Here is a 6,686-nt window from a genome sequence, read left to right on the forward strand (position 1 = left end):
CCAGACATCCCCCCCAAGGGCCTGTCTAGTTTTGCTCTATGTTATTTGTGCCCCAGCTCATGACAAATTAAAAACAACAACTTAAGGGCACGAGAGGCAAGGCCATGTAGGGCGGCGGGGGAGCCCCGGCGGACGGCCGCACAGCGCATGCGCATCCTCATAACCGGGTAAAAGACGAAGGATGGGGAGGAAAGACAGGCCAAACTGGAGCAAACAAACCGACAAGTTAGGTTCGATCAACTCTCGGCCAAGGGCGTTCCCACACAGCAGCTGAGGGTCCACGTGCATACTGATGGCCCAGAGGCACCGAGGAAAGATCACTGTGTGACCATTACGGATTTCCATTTAGTCAGCGTGGATTAGGGAATCCAGACAGGAAGAGTTGCGTCCAAAATGGGTTAACAGTGTATGCAGGTGTTGGCATTCAAGGATGAGGCCTCACATATGCAGGAATTCCGGATGTGGTCTCGCTGTGGCTCTCGCTGGAGGGACGCACCTGCGCTGCACCTGGCTCGGGGGCGGGGACACCAGCGTGGGAGCTGTCCCTCCCAGGCTGGCGGGAAGACAGCAGCTCATGCGGGACCGTGCCTGCGGCACAAGGCATGCCAAGATTCGCCCACCTGCTTCCTTCTAGCTGAGGGGCTCACGGAAGGAGCAACAGAGTCCAGTCGGGAGGGCTCCAGGGAGAGCCTTCCCACCGAGTGCCGCAGAGGGGCGGCGGGCGGGGAGATGGAGAGACGCAGGTCGGGCTGACAATAGCCCCTTCCCCCCAACCCAAGAAAACAGACCCTTAGCCCACCCTGGAAGGGGGACCTGCAAGAAGAGCAGTTAATTTTAGATGAAGTTATGTTGTATAACATAGGGTGTGGGGCGTTATAATTCCGGAGGAGTATCTACAGTAAGATTGTGTTCTCCGAGTTACAGCGGCCTGGGGCATAGCTATGGCTCCCTGGTCATGGTGACATGCTTGCAACTGGTCTAGGGGGGACAGAAGAACCATACTTCAGAAAGCTGCTTTTTGGGTTCCCCTCCCTACATCCTCTTTATTCCATGTGTAGTTCTCAGTAAGTAGAAGCCCCGAAGCTTGACTTCTGGTGTTCACGGCCTGTGTTTTCCTTGGGCTTCAGGCTGTGCCATCATTGAAGAATCTGGAAAGCAGTGTTCTTGGAATTCTGGGGCCAGCGACTTCTTCCAGACTTACAGCCTTGCCTTGGGAGGTCACCACCCAAATGGCAGTCCCTTTGGACAGCCAACCTGTCCCCTCCCTATCCTCCCAAGGCTGAGTTTGGCCTGCCCTTCCCCACCTTCCTGCTGGCTGCTCACATCCAGCCATGTCCAGGGCCCAGGGCCTGTGGCCTCTCTACCCTCCAGCTCCTCCCTGGTAGGCTGTCCACAGCTGTCACAGTGTTCAGGTTGTCCCCTCAGCAGTCTCCTCATGTGAGGCTCCTCCTTCCCTCATGCCCTCAGAGTTTGGGTCAGAATCCTTGCACTTCTTAGGTGCTGCGTGCCTGGAAGAGCCACACCCCCCATTTGCCCCCACCTCCAGGTGGGGCAGGTGCCCCCACCTCTGTGCTGTGTCCTCCTCCACCATCCCTTCCCAGAAGACTTCTCTCCCCTAGCCTAGGGAAGGTCCCCCTCCCTCCCATTTATCTCACTGATGTGGACTTACTAGGTGTGAGCCCTTCCAGGGACCTGGGTGCCTCATTCCTGTTCCTGCCCCCGGCAAACAGACTCAAGTCAGCACTTAAAGAGTGGAGGACATTTCTGATAGATTGTGCTGGGGAGAGAGGGGCAGGGAGGCGCGGCAGGAGCAGACAGGGCCCCTAGGCAGAGGGAGGCAGGAACACCACAGAGGAGTTGTAAGCAGGTGTGGTGTGTTCAGGGAAAGGCTTGTGGAAGGGACAGGGGCTGCAGCCTAGGGTCTGGAGGGAGAATGTGGGGGCAAGGAGGTATGGGAAGAAGGAGGTGGTGAGACATATTCTAGAAAATCCCCCTGGGAGAACACAGGCAGCAACCTCTTCAACCTCAGCTGCAGCAACTTCTTCCTAGAAACATCACCAAAGGCAAGAGAAGCAAGGGCAAAATGAACTATTGGGAATTCATCAAGATAAAAACCTTTTGCACAGCAAAGGAAACAACAAAACCAAAAGAAAACAGACAGAATGGGAGAAGATATTTGTAAATGACATATCAGATAAATGGCTAGTATCCAGAATCTATACAGAACTTATCAAACTCAACACCCAAAGAACAAATAATCCAATCAAGAAATAGGCAGAAGACATGAACAGACATTTCTGCAAAGAAGACATCCAGATGGCCAACAGAGACATGAAAAAGTGCTCAACACCACTCGGCATCAGGGAAATACAAATCAAAACCACAGTGAGATATCATCTCACACCAGTCAGAATGGCTAAAATTAACAAGTCAGGAAACGACAGATGCTGGTGAGGATGTGGAGAAAGGGGATCCTTCCTACACTATTGGTGGGAATGCAAGCTGGTGCAGCCACTCTGGAAAACAGCATGGAGTTTCCTCAAAAAGTTGAAAATAGAGCTACCCTACATCCGAGCAATCACACTACTGGGTATTTACCCCAAAGATACAAATGTAGTGATCTGAAGGGGCACCTACACCCCAATGTTTATAACATCAATGTCCACAATAGCCAAACTATGGAAAGAATCTAGATATTCATTGACAGATGGATGGATAAAGAAGATGTGGTATATATATATATATATATATATATATACTACACAGCCATCAAAAATGAAATCTCATCCATTTGCAACAGTGTGGATGGAACTAGAGGGTATTATGCTAAGTGAAATAAGTCAATCAGAGAAAGACAATTATCATATGATCTCCCTGATATGAAGAATTTGAGAAACAAGACAGAGGATCACAGGGGAAGGGAGGAAAAAAAATGAAACCAGACAAAATCAGAGAAGGAGACAAACCATAAGAGATGAGACTCTTAATCTCAGGAAACAAACTGAGGGTTGCTGGAAGGGCGGGGGCGTGGGAGGAATGGGAGGGCTGGGGGATGGACACTGGGGAAGGTATGTGCTATGGTGAGTGCTGTGAATTGGGTAAGGCTGATGAATCACAGATCTGTACCCCTGAAACAAATAATACATTACATGTTAATTAAAAAAAAAAAGCAAAGAAAATCTCTCTGGGGGCCAGGATGATGTAGAAGATGAGGAAACTGGTAGAACAGATTAATGAGATTGGAGCCTAGTGGAAAGGAGAGGAGAGGGTTCTGGCTATTCTTACTGAGCTGGAAGTGTGTCTATCTTTGCAGCTTCCTCTCCCGTCATGTCCCTTCCCTTGACTGTCGTGCCAGGGCCAGGACACTCCATGGTGGGCGCCCCACCCCTCATTGGTCCTTCCCTTCGACTCCCAGTGCCTGTAAGCACTCACTCCCGCCACAGAGCCACGAGTGAGCCACCTTGGATTGTTCCATTCCCGAAAGGACCCACCCTGTAGCGAAGGTGGGTAGGGCAAGAAGCCCTTGGCTAAGGGAATGAGGCACTAATGGCAAGATCTTGAGCATGAGGCATGAAATGCTGATGATACAAAGTAGGCTGGGGCCCCCTGAAGCCACAGTGGGATCGATGTTTTCCATGTGGAAGGAAACTACCTATCAGGCTGCTGCCTGGGTATCTGCCTCTCCTCAGGCACCCCAGCCCCAGGCGAACCCCAGGCAGGCTCTGTTGTAGCTCTGGCTGACCTTGCCCTGCCTTCTTGCAAGTTCATCCTGAAAAACCACTCAAAGCCAACCTTCCTGCTATGAAATTCCTCTTCCAGAACAATGAGGGTAAGGACTATGTTTGCCAGCACATGCCAGAAGTTTGGGGTAGGTCACAGACCGCGTGTGATTGAAATTGTGATGCTAACTATGGGAGCTGGCTTCATGATTCCCATTTTGTTAGGCAAGGAGAAGAGCTCATTCTTGATATCCCATAGTTATGGCTTATTTGGATTTTGAATTTAGTCTTGGTTTCCTCTAACAGCTGGTCTATATTTTCTCCTAATCCTATGTCTCTAGGGAGAGAACACAGAAGGTGGAGGGGTCTATAGAAGGGGAGAAATCAGCTCCGCTTGGCTTCCTCTCATGGGACCTCTGAGCAGGGCACAGAGATGGCTGGACTGGAGTCTGGATCTGGCTCCTTTCCTGCCACCCGTCCCTTAGCCACCCTTCCTTCACTGGCCACCTCTGTCCTGCCCCCACCACTGCTCTAGCTCTCAGCTCCTGTGGGCCAATAATTCCCACTCCCCCTGCCAGGGACCCATCATCCGATCAGTTGAAACCCAAATGCAATTCCATTCGACTGATCCCAGACACTCTCTGAGCACAGTGCGCTAGACTTCATCAGGGCTGGGCCATCGCACAGCTCCGGGGGCACCTTCCCCCAAGAATGCATCAGTGGTGCCCTGGCACCGTGGAAGGCAGTGGCTGTCCTCTCTGCAGCGGGGAGAGAGGTAAGCAGGTCCTGTGAGGCCTGCAGAGGCATTGGCTTCTTCATGGCTCCGCCCCACCCCCAGCCGCCGAAAGGCCAAGGCTTCTGGAGGGCTCCCAAGTCAGGATTGTACAGTGGGGAATGGGGGAGGCCCCAGGTGAGCAGGCTTGATGCTAAATTCCAAAAAGAAAGGAGTGTTAAATAGGAGAAAGGACGGAGAGAGACAGTGACAGAGCCCCAGTGTTGGAGACAAGAGAGGGAAGAAAAAGAAGAGGGTTATAAGCTCCAGCCATTACAGATGCAACGCTGTCAGACCCACTGACCCCTACCTGTGCTGCCCGGCCTGGACAGAACCTCCTGGGTTTGGCTGTCAGCCTCAGGATCCCGGTCCTCAGCAGCTCTGGCCAGGCTCCCAGAGCTCAGGTTGTGGTGGGTGAGCCCTGGCTCGCCCCGCGGGTGCAGGCATGGGGAGGGCCTCAAACCTCCCTGCAGACCACCAGGCTGGTTCTGAGGGACCGCACTTGTCCTGGCTCTGTGACGTTGTTTTGGGGTAAAGAGAATTTATTCTGTGCTCAGGGTTCTCCAGGACCCCAGGGTCAGACCGGGAAAACCACAGCTCAGACTTGGCTGCGGTGGCTGCCGAGACAGCCCTCCCACACCCAGGCAGACAGGTTTCCCTGGGCAGACAGGTTTCCCGAGGCATTGATTGGAGCTTGGGAGAAGGTCTGGGGTTGGGCCACAGTTCGTGCACAGGTGTGACTGGCACGTGCACACACACACAGCTCGTGCACAAGTGTGACCAGCACGCACACACACACACATGCATGTGTACATACACTTCACCAGCAGCTTGTCTAAGAAATGCTGTGAAGTCGTCCTGAATACAGACTCTCAAGTCAGATGAGCGCAAGTTCACTTAGGCTCCTAAGTGCACCAGCTCGGGGATGGGGGCAAAGCCCTTCACCTTTCTCTGTCCCCTTTTCTCTTCTCTAAAATGGTGATAGTAACTATCTCAAGAGTGGTTGGAAGAATGAGTTAACACAGTGGATTTGAAATTGTCTTATCAGTGGCCAAGTCCAGTGTCTGTGGGAGGCATGGCTGTTAGCCGAGCCCCCGTGGGGGTTTCGGCCTCCGTCATGAGCCCCCGTGGCCAGACCTCGATGGCTGACTGGTGAGTCGGAGAGTCACAGATGGGGTAGGAATTCGAGCCCTGGGTCTGCTGCTCACTAGCTACACTGTGATGGAAGAGTTATTTAACCCACTAAGGACAAAACTTTGCATCTGTAAAATGAGGTAATAATGCACCGGAAAAATAGAGAATTGGGAAAATGAAATAGGATGACATGTATGTAATGAGATGCTGAACTCGGGGCTGCCAGACTATTTCTGTCTTGGGTTTGGCAGCGGTCCAAAGGGTGAGAATGCTCTAACAGGTGCCTGCCCCCGCCCACACACACCTAAATGTGAGACAGAACTCCTAGGGAGACTTGCCGAGGTGGTCTTGGCAGTGGCAGAGCTCAGCGTGCCTGTGGCCCTGGCCACCACTCCTCAGCAACAACACTGCGTCCACCCTGAAGTCCACGGGCCCCAGCTGCTCCCGGCCAGAGGCTGAGCATGGCTGACACTGTGCATGTCCTTTCTTGCAGGAAGCGTGGCTCATCTAATGGGCATCTCTGGCTGGAGGACTCTTCCCAGCCAAGGAGAAACCTTCCTAAACCTCCCTAGAATCTCTCTGTCCTTCCCTTCTTCCCTCCCAGTTACCCTTGCTTCCTCCCTTTTGTCCTCTAGTTGCTTCCCCCGCTAATCTCTTGCCTGTCTGATGTGCTCTCTGTGACAGCTTCCTGAAGGAACTGTGTGTGCACCATCCCTCTCTTGAATTCTGGGTTATATGAGACCCCACGGCAGCCTGTGTGTGCCCCACTATAACTCCTATTAGTTGTGTTATAACTGTTTGTCTGTTTCCCCTGTTAGGGGCGAATTCCTGGAAGGCAAAGGTTTGTTGGATTCATTTCTGTCCCTAGGGCACAGCCCAGGGCCTGGTACACCTTGGATTACTGTTACATTTTCATCAAATAAATGAATGAATACATATGGCATTCGTTTCCTCCTTTCCTCTGAAAGCTCTCTATAAAGTATTAAACTCAAAACCATGCAAACTAATACATATCAGCTGGGACTAAGTTTATCTATAATTCATACCCAAGTTAAGAGTAG

At 52.0% G+C, this 6,686-nt stretch overlaps 1 protein-coding gene across 2 annotated transcripts in view; it reads right to left on the reverse strand.

Moving 5' to 3' along the window:
• SLC5A9 (solute carrier family 5 member 9) overlaps positions 1-5,051 on the reverse strand; it is a 29,238-nt gene extending 24,187 nt beyond the window's left edge. For both annotated transcript variants that reach the window (XM_047727870.1, XM_047727871.1), the window contains exon 1: positions 4,802-5,051. The gene's annotated coding sequence lies outside the window, so the exon portion shown is untranslated. The remainder of the gene's footprint in view (positions 1-4,801) is intronic.
• Positions 5,052-6,686: the final 1,635 nt, after the last annotated feature.

The sequence above is a fragment of the Lutra lutra genome, chromosome 4 (genome assembly GCF_902655055.1).
Source record: "Lutra lutra chromosome 4, mLutLut1.2, whole genome shotgun sequence".
Classification (NCBI taxonomy): Eukaryota; Metazoa; Chordata; class Mammalia; order Carnivora; family Mustelidae; genus Lutra; species Lutra lutra.